Raw genomic sequence first — 22,085 nt, forward strand, 5'->3', positions numbered from 1 at the left:
TATTCAAAAGAATTCACGCAAGAAAAGCGGCTCGACCGAGCTGCAGTAACGTGGAACAGCTTCGCTCGTTCGCTTTAATTCTAACGCGCGATTCCCATTAAACGAGTCGCAAAATCCGATCAAAGAAAGTCCCGGAAACTTGCAACAACTGAAATTAACGACATCGAACTATTAAATTTCTGCAAACTCTCGCTGCGACTACGTAAACAGGGAAATGAGGCGAGACGGAGGAGCGAAGGTGTTTTAGAGAAACACGGAATTGCAACGGGACGACGATCACGCACAGGCCTCGGAAGGAAAACGAGACACCGGCATGATTGCTCTCTCTTCCATTGCAACTCGGATTTTCTCGAGAACCCGACCAAACGGCTCCGATTGTCTCGGTTAGGGTAATGCGAAATCTCGATCCTCATTTTGCATCAGAATTTTCTCATTTTGAATCAGAAATGTAAAAAAACATAGGAAAGAATTTTCCAGCCCCTGTTTAAAAAAGCTCCATTAGAAATAAAAGATTTCCACCCCCTTTGAACCATTTTCTTATCTAAAAATAAAAACATTCTACTTTGTCATTCCCAAGACAAATGTGAAAATCCAACGCCCTTTCAAACATATCCGCATAATACCCCTGTCAACTAAAGACAAAAAAAAAGGCAGAAATAGGAAAAAAAGAAGGAGAATTGTGAAAAGTCATAGAAGGGGCTTCGTTAGAGAGATTTCCGGATGCGGGAAAAACGAGGGTAAATCGAATTTTGCGGGACGAACGATCATTCATTCGCATTTCCATGGGGTTAGTCATCGCCCTGCGAGAAGTACGACGGGGGAATAATATCGTCGGCAGTACGAGAACACCACCAGTCCTGAATTTAACCCCGTTAACTCCGTTTCGAGGCGCTAATGACGCATAGAGCCGCGCAATTGGGTTTTCGTTTGGAACGCGGGCCGAGCGCGCGGATTTCTCGCGAGGACTGGACAGGACACACGCTCGCGTGTCCTAATGTCGAACCGTGCTCGGCAATTGTTACACCCTTGATTGCCGTGAAAATGATCTATTCACCTGGAAATGAACGCGCAGTCGGCCTCGAAAGTTCCGGCGATTTGGTTGACACTTAACCTTGCTACGAATTTTTATATTTCGATCTTGCTTGTCTTTTAGCGTGTAAAAAGAATTTGTAACGTTCTCGATTGTGGTCAAGTTTCACAACAGATCAATGTTTAAATGGAGAAACCCGATTTTCAGTGAGATTAAAGCTTAATTTGTCATCGTTTGTTTAATTAGAAATACAAAAAGGCAAAAAATAGATAAGACACCATCCGAACCTAGCGAATAAATACCCAACGATAGCCAGCTTGCAGTCGTCTTGAAATAAGGACGTATTCGATTCAGAACAGGCCTATTGATAATACAACGATAATGCAAAATACGAGAGAAATTAAAACAAAAGCACGGTAGTCCATTGAAGACGACAGAGGAAGAAAAGAAGAAAATGAATATTGAAAGTCATCATACACCGAAGGATACAAGAAAAAAAGAGTACTTAAATGTTAAAATTCCACTGAAGGCAATAAGAACAATATAGCTCAATCGAGGCTAGCTGAGAAAAAACATTTTACCACAAAGAAAAAGCATACGAGAAAATAATGTAGAAAGGGAATTATGCGCATTGCGCAACAGGTACAAAGAGGAAAATGCAAAGCACAAGTTATTAGAATATAGTCATAGGCAGTGCATCTGAAGGGAAAAGTAACGATGAACGAATTGCTGATAGTGAAATTCGAGAACTATTCTACGATATTTAAAAGCAATAAAGTTAAGGACATTTTTCAGTAATTACGATAATGAATTACATACATACGTATATACATATATATTAAAAAAAGGGGGGGCTCAGTTAAAGATAAGAAAGAAACTAAAAAATTCTTGATACGTCGTCTGAATCTCGCAAATAAATAAATATAAACAAATATCCAACATTGGCAAACTTGTAATTGCCCCAACAGGGTGAACAACAGTTTCCCCGAAAATAAATAGAATGTAGCGAATTTCAAGGAAACCATCGTGGAAGGGTAATACGGAGACGAGGTTACGACAGTGGTCGCGTGTAAAGAGCCGTTTTCTCGATCTTAAGATCCCGTCCAGCCCAGACGAATCGTGATCCCTGGATTACCACGCGTAACCCACCCCCAATGGCGGCGGGGCAATCTTCTCTCGCCGCCTGTGTTCGCCCTATGTCGCCCATAAAGACGTTATTGGATCGAATTCCCGTGCCACGCCGTAAACAATCGCCCTGCTGGTGTGTTCTACACAGAATACAGCCTGTATGTCGTTCCGATGGACACGCGACACCGTCAATGGGGCGACTCGGCCATTCTTGGCGCTTGGATAGTGGACGCTGCGAGATTTCAGAAATTCTTCCCGATTTCTAATGAAAATAGTTTATTTGCAGATTATTTGAAACGTTACTGTGAGAGATTTAAGGGCTGTTTTAATACCAAAACTATTACGATTGACTTTCACTATTTCGTATAACGTTTAGTTCATTTGCAACTTCTTTGAAACGTTACTGTAGCAAATTGATTATTGTAGGGTTCTTTTAATATTAAAATCAGATTTAAGGATTCTTTTTAAAATTTCGAAAATTCGTTGGCTCTCGTGTTTCATAGCAGTGCCAATGAAATTTCCAAACGTTTTATGTAACACATACGATATGGACACGAAAGTTTTCTACGATAAATATCCAAATACTTTCGTGAGCCAATGTACGCTTCGATACAAGAAAGTTCGATATAATTTTCGCCCGGAGGCGAAAGAAAATTCGCGAGAAAAATAGAAAAGTGTAGTCTTGGGAATGTACAATCATCGGAAGAATGGGTGGCATGACGATAATCGTAGAGGCGTGGATATCCCTCGCGGTAACCAAGCCCATTACAAGGGTAGAGACCGCGTTTATGGCCTCGTAAATCAACTAGAGGGGGTGGCCATCGAGCGATTATTATTTTGTGGATACACCCGCCTCTCTGTCTCCCTCTCTTTCTTTGTACATACGCTACCCGTGAGAAGTTAGGAATCACCTGGTTTAAGAGCTACTGTGGACCGTTAATCATTGTGGTTTATGAATTTTCGAACCAAGCTCTTAGTATAAAATAGAAATTGTCCAAGGGTTTCTTTTAACAGAAAATTGTCAAATTATCTCGTAGCGCCTACCTAGTACTATTATCTCTCAACAACTTTAGATAATTCAGCAGAAAGATTCGGTCTTTAGACACTAATAAAAATTCTTACAACTAGTTTTTAGTTTTATCAGATAGCCACTTTTCTTGTTAAGCTCTGTGAAATCATAGATTCGTGCTATTTTAGTATCCATAATTTTAGTTGGAAAATAAATCTCTGAAGAAAACTGTTACACTTGCATTGAGAAATTGTTGTCCCTATTCTTAATATTAACTTCGATAAACTGGCAAAATGTTTCATTCGCAATTACGAATTTAATGCTCGAAGTAAACAACGCAAGAAACACTTCGCTCGGATTACCAATAATTTTCCGTATCTGCGTCATTTTACCAATTCTAAAAATGTTGAAAAATTCACACGCACCATAACGTAAAAATCATTTCAAACGAGACTCGACGTTTCCAGCAGATCTCTGATCCCTCCGAGTTCGTAGAATGGAAAAATGGAAGAATGGCAAATATAAGGACACGTGTAACACACCTACACGGTCTTATACACGTATACAAATGCGATGGAAGTTTCGCAGGACAGGTCGTCCCAAAGGATCAAGGAGAAAAGCCGCTTCTGTCCTCGAACGGAAACCAGCGGAAGAAGAAAGAGGGTCAAAAGAACAGGATCATCCTTCTCTTTTTCTCTCCTATTTCTCTGTTTTTCTTTCGGCCCATGGAGGAGAGAGTCTTCTTTTCTGGACGCTCGATCAAAATTTATTCACGCGCAGCAAAATTCTCCGCGGACTTCCGGCTCTCCCTCGGAAGCAGCGATATTTCTCGACACTGTCTCCCACCGTTCCCCCCGTGAAATATATTTTCTGATTCTTATATGGCGGGGCTGACGGTTTTATTACGATTGATCTTCTGCGTGCAGATTTTCTTTTATCTGTTTAGATGGATTTCTCTTAAACAATTTTTTGATCATTTACAAACTTGTAATTCTTAATCGGTCAAAGCTATAGAAACACTCGTTTTACGTTTCTTTCTCCGTACATTTTCCATCTTCGCAGAAAATTCACAATAACAAAATAAAGATATCTAATTGGCCACAACTTTAAACGATAGCCTCATCTACCAACGCGTACACAAACACTTTTTCAACAATCTTAATAAACGATCTAAACTATCAAAAACCTATCAAAACCTATCAAACTGCCCCTCCTTTATTTCAAACAAAAACTCTTCATCGCTTATGAAAAAAGCACCAAACGTACCGTAAGGGTAATTACGAAACACCAAATTTCCAACGATCTTAAGCAACCACACCATAATTAGTCAACCCACTTCGCAAACTCAGCTCAACCCAAGCTCTTCCAAATAAAAAGTATCGTCATCTTCAAACCCAAACCTGACCCCCTCCGCCCCGTTCGTATTTCCGCGATTGATGAAAACCGTAAGCGTCCGGGTGGCAAACTACCCCCACCATCCTCTCCACGAAGAGTAAGAAGCCGAGTTATTTCTGATTTAAATAAACTCGGAGGATCTCGTCTCGACGATTCGAACGAGGAGAGCCAAGGCTTGTTTGCTCGTCGACGGAGTCACAGGGGCTGATAGTGGGGGAGCCGGAGCATGAATGTAATTTATCCGGGCTATAAGGGATGCGAAACGACTACGTTTGAACTCCTCCATCCCCTTTACTGCCTCTTTCCTCCTCCATCTTTCCACCGTGCATCCCTCCAACTCCTTTTTTCTCCGTTTAAACGAGAAACGCTGCACACAGAGGGAAATATCAAGGGTTGGGCGGCCGTGGGGGTTGTTAAGGTAGAAGCTCCGGTGAATCAAAGAAATATTATATCATTAATACAGACCCCAGGGTGCAATGGCGCCGAGTGTCTGCGCCGAGTTTCTCTTACCCTCTCACCCTTCTCGGACCAACCCCCTTTCAACTCCCCACCAGAGGGTCAAAAGAGGAAAAAGAGGTTTCGAATATATATCTTCATAATTTGACGCGGCTTATGTACCGAGCGTAACCATTGTTTACGGCTTATAGGCTCGCTAGATGGGGCTCGTGCTTTATGGCGTGTGCGAGGAATCGAAACAAACTCGTGGATCGAGAAATAGTTTTTTTATAAGCTGTTGAACAGCGTTCTTAACGCTTGCATTGCATTTTTACATTTTTGCATTTTTAATGCTGCGATTTGAAGCGTTGTCTGGTGCTTCTCGTCGCGACGATGACAATATTTTTCTCCATAAAATTTTTCAATAAATCTATTCGACGTTATTTGTCACAAATGAAACATAGAATCACCTAGTATTTAAAATATTGTAATCCACTAGCATCCGTATCGCCGTTCCAAGAATCTAGCAACCAAAATTCGAACGTGTTTAGACAATAATCTTCAATTTTCATCCGAATTTATACTTTTGAATTTTTGACAGCTGTCCTGCGCCAAATTTTCACCAAAACCGCTCATATTCAACCACTCTATAAATTCTCTAAATCCTGATAAAATCAATAATAAGCAGAACATGTTTAAAGTAATATAAAAAGATGACAAAACGGAAAAAGAAATTCCGAAAAATTATAATAATAGACAAAGTTCGATCGATTGAGACATTAATATATACACTTTTATTTCCCTTTGGAATAAATTCGTTCAGTTTCCCTCGGTTTTCTCGATCGGAACGGGAGATCGGATTTTCACCCGAAAAATTAATAAACACCCGAAAGGCTAAGAGGATTACCTCGGTTTCGGTTAAAGCTCGTGTTTCCACGAATCTACAATGACGCATGCACACGGCCGGTTCTCACGGCCGCAACAAAACTTGATATAAACCCCCCACCCTGTCCCTTCTGATGCATTATGGTTTTCGCCGGACGAAGCTGCTTATAATAAATCATTCGGACCTCCTGAATGTTACTTCCCTCCCGGAGTATGCCTCAAATGAACAAAAGGGATCTCGTGGTCGCGTGATTCAGCTCCGAATGATGAATCTACGCGTCTCGTCTCGTTTCCTTGAATAATAATTAGTCAGATGGTATTTAAAGACTCTTTTAATTTTGCAACGATTAATTTAATTGAATTTTTCTTCCTTTCGTATTTATCTTTGTAGATGCAATTAGATTGTTCGTTATTTAGATAGGCGAATCTTAATCTTCGAATTTTTATTGCCACTCAAGTCTTTACCATTATTCAACAGAGTTTTGTAAAAGAGTGAGAAAGTTACAAACACAAAAATACGTCGAATGCACTCAATGTGCAAAAACATACAAAATATCCAAATTAGGGCTAGTAGCTGTTTAAAAAAAGTCCAATTCGAGACAAAAGCTCCGGCTCCAGTGACCAAGTACCACATTATAATAACCTTAGAACGCACACATTCAGTTGCTCGCCAACTATCCCCTATTTTCCACCCAATGGCCATATACATATATATGTATATAGAGAATACGCAACGAAGCAAACTTTAGTCTGCTATACATTGCACGTTGGAGCGTTTTTCGCCCGAGCGGTTCGCGTAATAATTTTCCACGGTACCGGAAGCGAGGTTCCTGCAGGTTAAGCTCTGATATCCATGCATTCTCGAGGGACACGTGGCTGGCTCCATTGGTTCGATTAATTAATTAGCACCCATTATCGAGTTTCAAGAGCGAGTCGAGAGTCCGCGCCGCGGCTCTGTGTGTTTTCCGTACCCTCGAGGAAGCAGACGGCTGAGCTGGTCCGGAAACGAGCCAGAACCTCAGGGAACATCCACGTTACGAACACATATTACGATATAGGGCGAAACGATCGGTCGGTTAACATTTTTATTTATTTCTGAGTCTACGAGTTGTTTCAGAAATTAATGGCCAAATTCTACTCTCCCTAACGAACAGAGATTCGAAGAATAGTATTTTATTCTCTGTAGTAGCGGCTCCTAAAACTTCCTGACCCGCGTACCACTTGGCAACCAATCTTCCTAAACTGTGCCCACCGGTATGAGAGAAACATCGTAAACGCCAAGCAGTTGAAGCGCCGCCAACTCAGTAGGCGAGTATGCTTGCTGTATTTTGCATTTTTCAATCTCTTTACCACGACCGTAAAATAATAATCACGAGAGATTCTAAAAACTATGAAAAAATGTGGGTTGCGCGAACAACATCCTTTGAGATAAAAGTTATTGATTGGAAAATTGCAATCAAAATCGTGAGTGAAATTATTTGCATCAAAAAGTTGAATAATATACGGCAACGGGCTAATCAATCGAGAATCGATGAATGCATTGTCCATAACAAGTATTTCGATCATTGTTTTGTAATTATCGCGAAACTTCCTCAATTCACGGTTTGGTAGATTCGGAATATTGAATCACCTAATGGTTGTTTCTGTTTCTCTGAACTCGGTGAATGGACTAATAGCGTTGCATCGTCTACCGAACTTTCAGCTAACAATTCCCTTCGATAACTTCTCGTTTTAGTCGCAAATTCATACCTCGTGTATTTCAAAAAATCAATCACGGCCATCGATAAAATCTTCTATTTATTTTAGTATATAGGAATTTTAGATTTCACTCAAGTAAAACAGGAAATTTATTAAAAATAATAAAAACATAAATCATAAACGTAAGTGTACACATTCCTTAGTTTACTCTGATAGGAACGATATCGCACATGTTGATTCTACGCCATAGATGAAGAAATTAATTAAACATTGAACAAAAGAAATGACAAGCCAATGAACAATTTCAATTACGGAATAATACAATCTTTCTCTCTTTGTAATCATCATTAAATTGCTTCTCCAGAGCCAATATGCAATAATAAAATTGATATCCCATCTGTCAAACTTTACGCAACACCAAAAATAAACGTGCTAATAACGGAGTGCAACTTGCTACTATTAACTTGTCATCAATATATGCACCTCTAAAATTCACATTTTATCTATATATTTGTTCACGGAAGCAAATCCCTTGGTATATAATGTAAAGAAAGAGGATAAATAGACGAAGCATACGTTATGAAGTATATACGTAGATATAAATTACAAGAAAAAATAAACATAAAATTTAGACGCGTGTACCTATAGCAAGCGTATTAAAGAGTAATATTAAAGAGTGAATCATGGAGCTGACCGAATACATCAATCCTCGAATGTACAGCGTTAGTATGGATAGCTGCGCGATTTACGCGATTTAAGTAGCCATATACCGTACACCGTTGCCCAGAATGGAACAAATTGAAATTTCTCGAACTTTCAAAAGGATATCTTACCTACCAGAAGGATATACCTACCTAACATAAAAAATCCGAGATATTAGATGTATCTACCTAATATAAAAAAAAGAAACAGGTGTACACGACGAGGAATTTGTCGAGGAGGCTTCAAAAATCCAAGTAGCAAACCCAAACGGCTGCAAGTAGGGATGGAAAAGTTTGGTGGGTGAACTTTTCGCGAATAGATCGCGAGAGAAGTGAAAAACGTAACTAGCAACGGGGACAACGCGCGACACATACAATTCATTCCTTTGGGAGTAGCGAAAGAGGGAAAATACCGGCCCGCGGTTGGCCAATGGGAATCGAAGCCGCAGAAAAGCCCCTGTGAAAACTCTTGGCCGACCTCTCCGCCCGGTTACTTCCACCCTCGGAGCAACAACCCCCGACTTTCTGTAATTTCCTCTTTCTTTTCGTCTTCATCGCGGCTTCCCTCGTGGGGAAAAAAAGTCGCCTGCAAGCCGAAAAGCCGATCGCGTGCCTCTTTCGTCCCAGACTTTTCGGACTTTTCATGGGATGCTCGCTGCTGTGGGATGGGTCTGTGGTTTGTTTGGGTATACTTTGGTTTATAAGTATGTAGTATGGCTTTTTGCGTGTATTATTAAGTTAGTTGTAGGATTAATGGATAATGTAATGGATATTGCCAAATATTTGATAAAAATTATCAAGTAATATGATGAAATATATATGAATGCTCGAGGCTCGAAAATTCAGTGCGCTTCTGTATGTATACCTATTATACGTATAGGTTTTCTAGTATGTACGCTATAATTTTATGAAGCTTGAAGAAATTGGAACTATCGTTATCACTCGTAACAGTAGGATATATTACGGAAATATTTCTTTCGTTTTTTATTTGTATGGCGAAGCCCGTAAGATTGCCATTATCCTAATATATTTTTACATCTTGATAAAACGTTACTTGTAAGTTACTGTATGTAAATCTTTTTAATAATATAGCGATTGTACAATTTTTATACATTATTCCGCTGCATAGTTCTTAATGGGTTTACGACGAGACGTGCGGAGGGAATTGAAATGGATAATCAAAAAAATTTCCTCGAATGCAACGGCACTGCACGATTTTCCATGAAGCTAGTTAAAAAGAATTCGAGTCCCTCGAGTATCTTCCGGCAAATCGAAACGTGGATAAAGTTCCCCTGCATTAGAAAAATTTGTTTTCGTTCGTTTTAATCAGACAGTGTTAGAAACCAGCGGATCAATTTTCAACGTGGATTTTCAACTCTCCGAAGTTGAGTAAAGTATATCGAAAAAGTTCAAAGTCCCAAATGATTCCACCAAGGTTTTATTTTATAATAGATTGACGGTATGTCGATAAAATAAGCTGTAAGCCCGTACATTTTTACGAAAGCAATAGAACGCTACGTTGATGGATATTAATAACTAAATATTATAATTATCATAGCAAACCTAAGTATCACGACAAACGATCTTTTCTGTCTTCTTATTCGTTGAAAGAATATGGCGCAGAAATTGCATGGCAAATTTAAAATTTATTAAAAAATTTCAAATTACATCAAAATATCTTAAATTCAGATTTGCAGTCGAGAGATTCATACCCTTTGCCTACGCTGTCTTTGACTTCACAGTCTCCCTACATTTCTACATCGGCTATACGTGTTTGGCGGGCCAATCTCGACCAGGGGCCAACTTTTCAATTTTCCGTCGGTCGATTTCGTTGCACAGAGTAGCTGGGAACACGTGTGCCGTGTGATTCGTGTGTGAGCCTCGCTCAATTTCCTCGGTGACGAGCCGGCCGACTACCTGTAGACGAGCCGATTTATCACGGCCTATAATTGAACGGAAGCAATTTATTAATCGGCCTCGCGCGGCTATACGATCGATCCTACGCCATTGCGCGATTCTTTCATTCAAAAACTCTATTCCAAGGCCCTGAATGCAGGTCCTGACCCAGCTTTCACGTTTTTATGCAAGCTTCGGCCAAGAGTTATAGGTTAAGGGACCGAGAACGTGGACCTTTCTAGTTCTTTTTAATTAGTTCTCTACTTTTCTTTCTCTTCCGGAAATATTGGAATTGTTGTTTTATTTCCTCGCGATATTTCGAGCAACATAATTTACGAGAAGAAAATAACATTCTGGGGATTTCTAAATTAAAAATGGATAAAAAAAGAATACCGGGGAGAAATGTTTCACCGTTAATGGAAGTTTGCAGAGTGAACAGAGATAAAGAACTGACGCGAGCAAAAATGTTGGAAAATCTTGAATGAAACTGTCAATCAATTTTGAGCACATCAAGCAGACAGAGAGTAAACACATTGTACGATATACGAATAAAGCGCGATTGTTTTCCTGGGCAAACATTTTTAATTAAAGCAAAATTTGAGAATTTTACTTCCCGATACTTAACTGTACTTTTATATTTGTATTATAATAATAGTAATTATTCAAAAGTTCGAACGATTCGACAGGTGGTCTCTTTTTTATTGTAATCCTCTGAAAATCCATTCAAACGGCATAATATTTGTCCCGGAAAATTTCAAATTAACGAAATTGAAGCTAATTCGCAATCGACTCAATTCTCGAAACTACTCCACGTGAGTTTATTTTTGGCGATCGTATCGGCTCCAAAGATCGACTTGTACGGCTTGACAAAATTATTTCCGGTTGACCGGACGAAAATTCACCACGACGCGACGAGTTAAACGACAGGATCAATGCCGAGGTTAGACCGAGCCAGGTCTTAAGCGAGTTACTTTAATCCAATAGCAAACAGGATGAGATCCGATTAAGCCGCGTTAGCCGGCTATTTCCAGCGATACCGACGCACCGGCTCGTCTTCATTTTCTAACAGCTTCCTCCACCTCCGCGTTAACGTCAACGTTATAGCTTCTAATTCGCACAATATCTGGCGAATGTTTCTAAAAATTAGAAGCTACCTTGGAAGTTAAATTGATTGGACGAAAGTTTGCTGGTGTTTGTTGAGATTCCGTTTATTGTAATCAATAGAACATTCTGACGAGTCTGTGGTTGAAAACCTTTTATCTACGTATACGAACAATAAGTTCATTTGCCTTTGCTATACCAGTTATTTACCAGAACTAATAAAATTTCACTAAGATATAATTCTTATTGTATAATCTTCTTCGCTAATTTATTAAAAGTTAATTAATATTTCCTCTTCAGAACCATTCTCATAATATAAATAGTAGGACACGCTGAAACGATCCGTCTAATTAATCGATCGAACGCGAGGAATTACGTCCACTTTTGCAGCGTCACAGACATCTGTCATTTCATAACCGACGCTCAACGAGTTCATTCAACTCGACAGTGAAGAAGTTCATTCACGTCTGGCTACTATTGCGATATTAGACGTCTCTGAAGGGGCTTCTACCAACTTTACATCTAATTTACGTAGAATTATAGCCACAGAGTTAATCACCAATCTCTCTCTCTCTCTCTCTTTCTCTTTTTCTCTATATTTCTTAACGTGGGAAATAATTTTGGTGTAAAAGTAATTAACGGTCGAGGATGGATCATTTTCCTTCGCAATGAATAAATTCACTAATTATTCTAATGATCCTAATTTCCTAAATTGAAAAAAACATATTTGCAATAATTTTTATTTTTCAACTAAACTGTAAACTGATAGATTCTTTAAAAAAAGGAAACGTACTTCAAATATATTTTATTTGTAAATGTTATTATATATGTATTTGTAAATGTATTTCTGTATAGAATTACCCGGGAAGAAAATAATTGTACGATTATATAAATAAGTAGCTAACAAAATTACAGATAGTGGATCTGTTAAATATCGTAGAAAAGTATAAATAACATGGTAGCGAGAGTAAGGAGGTCGCAAGAACGACGATGCCGCATAAAAAGCCATTAACCCGGCCGATTAACCGCATTAATCACCAATTAAACGTGACTCTTCCGGGTTAATGATCAACGATCGTGAGCAACTTCTTGCACAATGAGTTTTCAGATAAATTCGCCACGCAGCAGTGATGAAAGTGCTAAACAACTGTATAATCTCGCAAAATCTCGATTCATTAGTTAGAGAGGAATAACCTTTTTTCGCGAATGCCAACACGGATCGATTAGCGCATTAGATAATACATGGTTCCACCTTTTTCCATAAGAAAATAGTTCCATATTTTCAACTTTCAAATGAGATTTCTAATTACATTTCCCGTCCATATTGACACATCATCTAACATTCATAAAATTCACGGAATTAAGCGCATGAAATTCTCAACCAGCTCGTAATTTCAAACTTACTTTCAAAATACGTTTTAACTTAAAACAATTTGATTGAAATCAAGATTTTTTTAGCAAGCAAAAAATATTTTTGTAAGATCGTTATTAAATTTTGTAACAATGGGAGAAATAGAAATCGTCGAGTTACGAAGATTACAAAATTCTGAAATAAAATTTCCTTAAAAACAACAGCTAAATTATTTTCATAACTACAAAACCAATCTTAGAATCTCAAAGATCTTCTTAATTAAAACTTTCTCATGTCATCATAAAGAATCAACCAAACTTTTATGTCTCTTCTTCCATAAAACGCGAACTAGTTCAGAAACGGAAAGAAAGAAAAGAAAAGAAAAAGGAAAGAGAAAAATGGAAGAATCTGTCTACTTCGGCGTGAGATCGGTAAAAATGTTCATTTCCGCGGGAATTTCGTATGGCGGCCGGAAGTGACCCTGATAAACGGTATTAAACGTTCCAACGCGTGCTTTGAGAGGTCTGAAAACGGTTTTCAGTGCTTCCGCAGCGTGATTCCACGCTCTTATTTGAATTTTCAAGCCCCGGTTCTCTGATAACGACATTCTAAATTCTCCAAATCTTTTCGTACCGGAAGTAGTGGTCATCAAGCTCGACTAAACGTCGCGTAAATTATCTTTCTGCGCCTGTATATCTTTTAAACCTTTATTATGATCCTGAATGTAAAAATCGATATATCCTAATTTCTTTCCTTTATTATAGTCACGATTTCTGATTCAGAAACATTATCATGCAATGGCCATTTTACGTTTTCTGGAAGATACACCGTCAAGGGAGCGCTATATTAAGCCATTGCAATTCGTTCTAGTTTCTGACGGACGGAAATTAAGAAAAGAAAAACGCCCTGCCCCGATTGATTTCGTAGAGGATCTTTCCATAAGCTGGATTCTGAATTTCAACTGAACGCACCGATGTTACTGGTCTGAGCGGAAGAGAGAAATCTTAATTCGAGTATAAAACGGAACTTCTCATTCTGGAGTAAGAAACAATTATTTAGAAAGAGAGAAAATGACCGGGCAAAGAATTCTATTTCTAGAAAGGTAATTTGATCTTTCCATTTGACAAGGGAATGAATGATCGGAAAAGCTACATTGAAGGGATCGTAAAATTAATAGCGTTCCGTGGAAACGCTAAATAACAACGTCGAACGCCTACACCCGCTGCTTTTAATTGCAACAAATCTCGTTATTCAGTTTTTCCTTTTGTCAAGGAAAATAATTAACAATTAGACACAGACCGTTGCTTAAGGCAATTACAGAATTAATAGCGTTCATGGTGGAATAATAAGTTCGGAGTAGGGAACAATGTAGTTACAAAACAAAACCATCACAGGCCATAAACCTCCACTTTCATCTCTTAAAACGAGCCTTAATCCTTCTCTCTGGCATACGAAAATCGCCTTAAGAACCGCACAAAGACGGATATAACAGAGTCGTAAAATACGACGGCACGATCTAATTCACGCCTCATAAAATTAAAAAAAAAAGAGAGAGAGAGAAGGAAAAAAAGCGGGAGAGAAATAAAAAGAGAAGACAATAGAGAAACAAAGAGAAAGAAACGGTCGCGCCTCATAAACCGTAATTCCCAGCAATACGAGAAGGAAAACGTGGACAAAACAGGAATTTCCTCGATTATACCGCCAGGACGTTGATTTCAAAACGAGTCTGCTGCGCGCGAAATTTAAAAAGATACACACCGACACGTTTTTTTAAATTCCCATGATTTCACAGAATTCGTGACTTTTGTTACACAATATAGAATACGATATCAGACACGCAATAACATCTTCATTGGCGAAATGACACTTTGAGCATGAACATGTGTGACAACATTTTAAACTTGAGAAAGATGCTATATATGCCGACGAAATAAAATTTTCTACGGTATTATACACGAAACGTAATAAAGAGGAACCATGTAATAACGTGATACAAGCCTGGGACGAAAATCCGGAGACAAAACCGAGCGTAAACAGCAAAATTCAGCAACTTCTTGAAAAATAAACAAGCGATGAATTACCAAAATTAAAAGCATCCAAAAACACGGCACGCCATGTCGTTCCAGCCTAAGTATTCTTCTCATTCTGTGTCTTAAACAAACGTAAATCTAAAGCGTCGAGTGTACAGTAAAGTAAAGTGTACAGCCTACTATTGAATTTATCAATCGCATTACGAAGTACAACGATGAGATTTAAAAATGAAATTTTCGACGAAAGCTGTGGCGCAGCGAGTCTACAGCGTCGAGAAAGTGGAATTTTCAATTCTTTAATATTCGCTCCATTTTCGTCACGCGTTGTTACTTCGTTGCTAAAAGAATAATAAATAAAGAAAGAAATAATAAGAGAGGAAAGAAGATCGAAGAAATATTTTTGTTGGATGGAAAGGAAGAACTTATGGGGGTTGGAGAATGTCAGGGTAAGTAGGTCGTGAATCACAGAGGTATGGGGTTGATATTCAGATGAACGAGCTTGTTACACGCGATACACCGTGGAAATCGATAGGTGCACGCAGCCAGCCCATCCTTCGATGCAATTTTTCCTCACCCCTTTTTGCGTAATGGGAATTTAATATTAATTCGATACGTCTGTTTGATAATCTAGCGATACAATTCTAAGGAATTTTCTCGTATTTTTATTTCTTCTGTTCTTTTAAAAATATCAATTCGATTACGAAAATATCATTCCCCATACCTTCTGGTATTTTTACGCATGATTATTATTAAATGTTATAAAGATTAACATAAAAAATTCCCAAATCGAGTTTCCTTCGAAATATCCAAGAAATGTTCCCTATTAATATTAACATGTTGCGCGTAATAACTCGAATAATAAAAATATATTTTACAGAAATCGGCGAAAAATTCTATTAAATAAGAAATAGCATTTAATTACAAGCGTTTAATTAATCGTAAGACAAAAACTAAAAAATTTCACGACTTTGTCAGTTTCTCAACGTTCTCTGCCTTCGACAATCCCTAAGCTTCATCGATGATTCGTTCCAATAATCGACGAAAAGTACACAAGAAGATTCGCTATAGAAACTATAAACTGTAAATAAAGAGAGAGGAAGAAAATGGAGATATAATAATTAGGGAAGGAATCGAGGAATCGCAGAAAGTTGTGCTCGCGTTTTGCCAACAAAACCCTCTGCTTCGTCTGTTTTCATTCCTGTTCACTTCGAGGCATCCAACCCTCCACCCTTACGAACGTTTGACCGATCGTTTAAGCAGTTTAAGCGGTCTGTGCCAAGTTTAATCGAATTTAAATTGAATTTAAAATGCTAATATAGAGAAGCACGGTGTTTCGATGCTCACGTTTTATCATATACTTCGCGTTCTCTCGCATAGAAGTATCCCTCCGTCGCGAAACGTTTCCATATTTACCGTTCCCTCTACCTTTTATCCTCGTTTTCCTCCACTCTCCTTCTGGCTTGTTCTTTTCATTCGTTTTCTTTCAAATACAATTTACATTTCTCATGCGATGTATAATTTTTGCGTAATTTATTCTCTTTATTGTGTCTATTTATTTTAGTACGTGACTTTCTACCTTTTATAATTTGTATGCTTACATTTTTATTATATCGTACCTTTTGTATCACTCATATCGTATAACGTGTGTATGCTATGATCGTACTTTGATGCGTTTCACAATAGAAATACGTCGATGATTTCTACGAAAGTAAATAAAATCGCTCATTTACTCAGGAATAAATCGCGTTCGTTTTACAAACTTTATTCGACGAAACTTCGTCGTGTCGCGTTATAAACGAATTTCTCTTTGCGGATTTTCATTCGGAAGAAGCGATAAGTGGTTTCCGAGTTGGAGAAAATTTTGTTTTCACCGAGTTAAATTTATTGCGCCAGAAGAATTAGATTTTGCAGGAATACAGTGAAATTTCGTTAGGTAGAATGTTCCAAAATGTGTAACGCAAACTGGAAGAAACTAATTTATCTCGGCGAAATATAGAGCCGGAAATTAATTTCACTTATTTGGAAGAGTTACATTCGTGATTGTTCAATTCCATTATGAATTTTTTCCTCGCGTACGAATGTGTTTCTTTCGCTTCCGTGTGGCGAAATCATCGTTTCAAAGTTGATATTAATGAAAACAAGAAATTCGATATTTCATCAACGTGTTTAAAACGTCATAAAATCTTAAAGAAATTTGAAGGGAAAAAGGTAGATCAGGTAGAATAGTTAGATCGAAGTGAGAACAAAATTCATGCGGAAACTTTGCATGTAATCGATGATCGGAACCATAGTAACCGCGATACCCATCGGGAAAACAAATACAATTATGTTGAAAATAGAAAACAATACACATCGAGCTTTTTCTTCTTCCAGCGCTTGCTGTGTCACAATTACTCAACAAGAAAAAAATTAAAATCTGACAAGAAAATAAGTCAAATTATGAACGAGGCTCTTTCAACGGAATAATTCAGAAATTGTGGTATATTTCAACACCACGAGCAAGTTGTTAATCGCACGTGAAGCAGTTACAACTTATACATTTAATAACAAAAACGAGGCAACGAAATGGAAGATTACTTCGTTTCAGTTAGCCGCGTTAAACTTAGTAACGCGAGTTAATATTAAACCACGTAAATAGAGCGGGAGATTCTTCGGCCTGATACAGAGCACGAAACAAGCGGAATAATGCGAGAGGTTCGGCTTTGTGCCGCAACACGTCGCAGAACTGCCATTAAATATGTTTGAACTTGAACCAAGAATTTCTCTTCGTTAAATTCTATCTTCGAATAAAAGGAGAACGAACATAAGAAGAAAAGGAAATGTCCAAAAGATAGCGCGAAAAAATTCCAGAATCTAAAGTAAATTTATTAAGCGTGTAAATATTTTTCCACTCTCTTCACAGCTAAAAAGATATCGTCACAATGCTAAAACGTCGTTTGCCGTAACAAACAAAGATGTGTTTATTATATCTACTTCGACCATCTTCACCGGCATTAACACATCACCCTAAACATACATTAGCTCATGAAATACATTATAACGTAGTAGATTTCTGAAATCGTTGATAACATAAAGTAATCTCGAAGTATTTACACATAACATACTTCACGAGTATTCAAACGTGATATATTCTATAAGCGCTCAGATACTTTCGTAACTCGCTAATCCTAAAATCAACTAAACCCAAAAATGCACCTGCCATTCATCCTACGCAAATTCATCCCAGTCAAAGATCAAGTCAAACAGCAGTCGTACACACCGAAGCATCGCTTCTCCGCGTATCCAAAATTTCGTGGAAAATCCCCCTCAGCCAAATTAGTATTTCTCTACCGAAAGGACCGCGGACTGAAGATATAGCAAACGCGAGAACGATATCGAGAATTCAGAAGGCCTGGCGGGTCCGCGGAATCAGACAAAGAGGCCGACCGGCCGTTCCGGTAACCAACTTAACCGGAAACTTCGAATCAAAGCAAACACAGGGAAAGTGCCCGCGGGGGCCAGTTCGTCGGTTCATCGTGAAACTCGATTTACTATCCAGCACACCACCGCCAGCGTTTTCGCCCCTCCTCTATTGGATCCAAGAGGGGTGCGCTTTGATGCAACACAGCCCAAGCACCACCCTCATTGTCGTGTTGCAACAATGCGAGCTTACAGTCAGTTTGCGTGTAATTGGGAAGCCTGTTAGCCCCATGAGCTAGCGAGTGCACGATAATGATGAGAGTTTCCTGGCTGATCGAGTTACTTGAATTGTCTTAGACGAGGCTTTGGACGACAAGCTTGTACTTTGGAGAGATCGAGAGCCTGGTGAAAACGGGCATAATTCGTTTTTCGGGGTTTCGTGAAGGTTTACGCGTGATTCTGGCGTGATTCTGGCAGGATTCTGCAGAAATACGATTACCGACAATGGAGAAACGCAAAAGAAGGAATGACCTATGAGGATTATATAACGATTATTGAAAAAATGTTAGATGTTGGTCGTAAAAATACCTTTTGAAATCTTTTTCAAAATACCGATACAAATAGAAATGTAAAAGAAAAAGAAAAAATGCTCCGTTCCGAAAGTTGTCCTCGCTTATACTATTTTATTTGAGAGTATCAGAACTTACAACTTTGAAATGAATCTTATCGAATGCTGACGCCGTCAAATTGAATAAATAAACGAAATACCATATTAGTAGTGGGAAAATACAGGAAAAGATAAGAGTGGGGAGAAATTCGAGTTATCCAAGTTTGCTAGAATCCTGATTACGGATATTTAATGCATGTTAACGGAAACGTGAACGTTGTACGCAGGCGGAACGCGTGTAGAGCGGTCAGTACAACAGGTACGATAATGCGTGCTCTCGGTTTGTTTATACCGGGGGGGATTAAAATAATGCATCGATGCATCGGTCCGCCGCATTGAGCCAGATGAAGAGATTTAGCCGAAGCGCAAATTACATACGCATTAACGTGGGAAATATACCGTGGCCGAGGGTATGCATAAGCCACGATAAACGCATGTGCGTATATGCGTGCTCTTTGTTCAAAGGAGCGAGTAACGGGATTCGATGATTTCCTGTGATCGAGTGTGTCCACCAGTACGCGTCAACTGTCTCCAAGAATTTATGGATAACGCGGAACAAGGTGATTTATGTATCGTGACGCGATATTATACCTTTTTCGGTGATATGGTGAACTATGAAAGTTTTTGATTAGAGTGGAATTTTGTTATACCGATGAGAGTAAGGAATCGATGAAAAACAGCGTCTTTAATTTCACGGCGTTACATCGCGTTGAGGTTAAAAATCTTTTTCTTTTTTTTTTGTTTTGTTTTTACTTATGGTTTATATATTATGTATAGTAGTATTTATGTATCTTCGAAACTTATATAACAGAATAAAGAGTTTTTTCAATTTTATGCCATTTTTCTTTATAAAAAAGATAATCCAAAAATCTCTGGAAACATGCGCTATATTTTATTTCAGTAACTGAGACAAAGAGCATTCCGATTATCTTTACAGTATTAATAAATCAGTTTGTATAAAACAACCTGCACGATATAACCCAAAAATAATTGAAAAAAATATTTAAATTCAGTAACGCTGCAAAACCCAAACAAAAATTAATTTCACTCGGTGAAATAAATTAAAAGATCCTATTTACTGTGTAAATGTTATATCCTATCAAATATTAGATCATATTTCTCAAATACTGGATCCTCGATCAAACCACGCCACAGTAACTCGAAGCAACTACAAAATGCGACCTCTACGTAACAAAATCGAGATGTTCGCCATCTTTCAGTAACGTTACATCGTTGCAATTGAAACACGTTGATTTGGCGATGCGTTTTCATTTAGGCAAACCTTCCGCCGGAAAATTACGCGTGTCCAGGATGAATGCAATCCTCCGCTAGGTCGAATATTTCGGTTTGGAACGATACGTTCCGCGGGATTATTTGTCGCTTCCTACGCGCGTTACACGCGATTCGGGATAAATTAATATTAATCGCCGTTAAACATACCGTTTATAGTTCGCTACGATTACTGACTCGTTGAATGTGATTTTCGAATGACTTCTCGAATGACTAAAGAGTAGAATGTTTGTACGCTACTGGCGAAATTATGGTATTACAAAGTAGAAAATATATTTGTAGAATTTTCAGGAATACCGAGTTATTCGTTGAGTAAAGCATAGGAGGAGATAGCGAAAACGATGAACGTATTACGGACACTCGTACAATTTTATATCTTTCATTTAACCGAAGAAATAAAATCTAAATAAATTTTGGTACTATTACGCAGGGTTCGTTAATATTTTGAACCAGATTCGTGGAAATTTAGGTTTCTCGTGTCTGTACATATGTATGAGCAGTTCTGTAGTTAGGTGGAAGACTGTTTTTACTTGCGGTTCTTTTGTTAAATCTGTAGTTGCGGAGAAGCGTTTTAAGTGGAAGGAAAATTTTTCTGAATGGCAGCTTGCACAAAATTTCCTTTTTCTCTCTGACAAACTAGGTTACGAAGTTGGTATTCCGTGAAAAGGAGAGTAACTGTATGAGCTGTCGGCGTTGAAATGCGAAATTTTGAAGCAGGTTTACATTAATTTTAATTATCCTAATTCGCTGAGAAAAAGTTTGGAAAGCGTAGCAAGTACCATCTCCCCTTTTTCTACTAAATAATTAATATTAATAACAGCGAAACCAATTCCACTTCTGGAAATGCAACATTAGTATTGTAGAGATAATTAAATAAATGATAAATAATAAATAAATATACAGATGAGCTCATGCTACTGAGTCAAGATATAGATTCAATATAACAAAGGGAACAGAAAAATGTTATAATAGAAAGTGAAATACTTTCGAACGATGCATACGTTTTCCTTAAATTTATTCTATATTTCACAAACTATATTACATTGCATTTAATTATTTAAACTATATTTTAGCAATTACACTCTTAAGGAACAGCGAAAAAATCAAGAGCATTTGAATTAATTAAGATCCATCGAGATTCCTCAATATCTTTTCCATGACAATTCGCAAACTTTTTACCAATCTTTCAATTAGTCAACAATTTCCACAGAGAATACTAGCTTTGTGAAATCGTCACGCAAACGGATAATAATAGATAATGATGGTCAAACGGACGGTCATCGGGCCGAATCGATGATTCGATTGTTTCTGTTATTACTGTGTTTGGCCATCCGCGTCCTGCTTCCCAAGTGACTCGCTGGTGCGGCACAAACTGCACTTCCTCATACGGATCAAATGCGTTTTTACTTAAATTTGGCCAAGGCCACGACTAAATCGAACTTAAGTTCCAGTTTCGTATTCTGTTCATTTTCCGATCATTTCGATTATCTCTATTAGAATGACTTCGATCTTATAGACATCGTAACATTTGTAAAAATAAGAACTTCAAAATTTATAGCAGTCACATCGTTTGCCGCTCCGTTTTTTTCAACTACAGTTCCATTAATTTTAAATTACATTGGGAGCAATTCACCAGGAATTCTGATAATTCGACCGAAGCATTATCTAACTTTTGATTCAAACAAATTGAATAATGACCATCCACTCGGTAAGTTTGGGAATTTGATTAATATCTCGCCTCATTACCATGTTAACAAGCCCTACTTAATTCACAATTATTATTAAATAGTTCATTCAACCGGCATTTTGCGCATTTGACCGACATTTCAAGCCGCACAGTCTGTACAAGTGGTTTTCACCGAGAAATGAATAATTAAATTCAAGTAATTACCTATCTTCTCTATTTAGCTCGTAATCACTACCATTAATTGACAATTCTTTCAATCGAATAATCTTCTCATTTAATATTCATTCAATCGCGATTCATTTTCCGCGATCTCGTAAATTTGAAAAATTCTAGAATCGAAAAATCTACAACTGAGAATTCTAGCAATGAGAATTCAGGAAATA

At 38.0% G+C, this 22,085-nt stretch overlaps 1 protein-coding gene across 27 annotated transcripts in view; it reads right to left on the minus strand.

The window, feature by feature from the left end:
• The window catches only part of LOC126925546 (polypyrimidine tract-binding protein 2), a 417,994-nt gene that overhangs the window by 75,131 nt on the left and 320,778 nt on the right, over positions 1-22,085 (minus strand). The window lies entirely within an intron of this gene.

This window comes from Bombus affinis, chromosome 16 (assembly GCF_024516045.1).
Source record: "Bombus affinis isolate iyBomAffi1 chromosome 16, iyBomAffi1.2, whole genome shotgun sequence".
NCBI classification, from domain to species: domain Eukaryota; kingdom Metazoa; phylum Arthropoda; class Insecta; order Hymenoptera; family Apidae; genus Bombus; species Bombus affinis.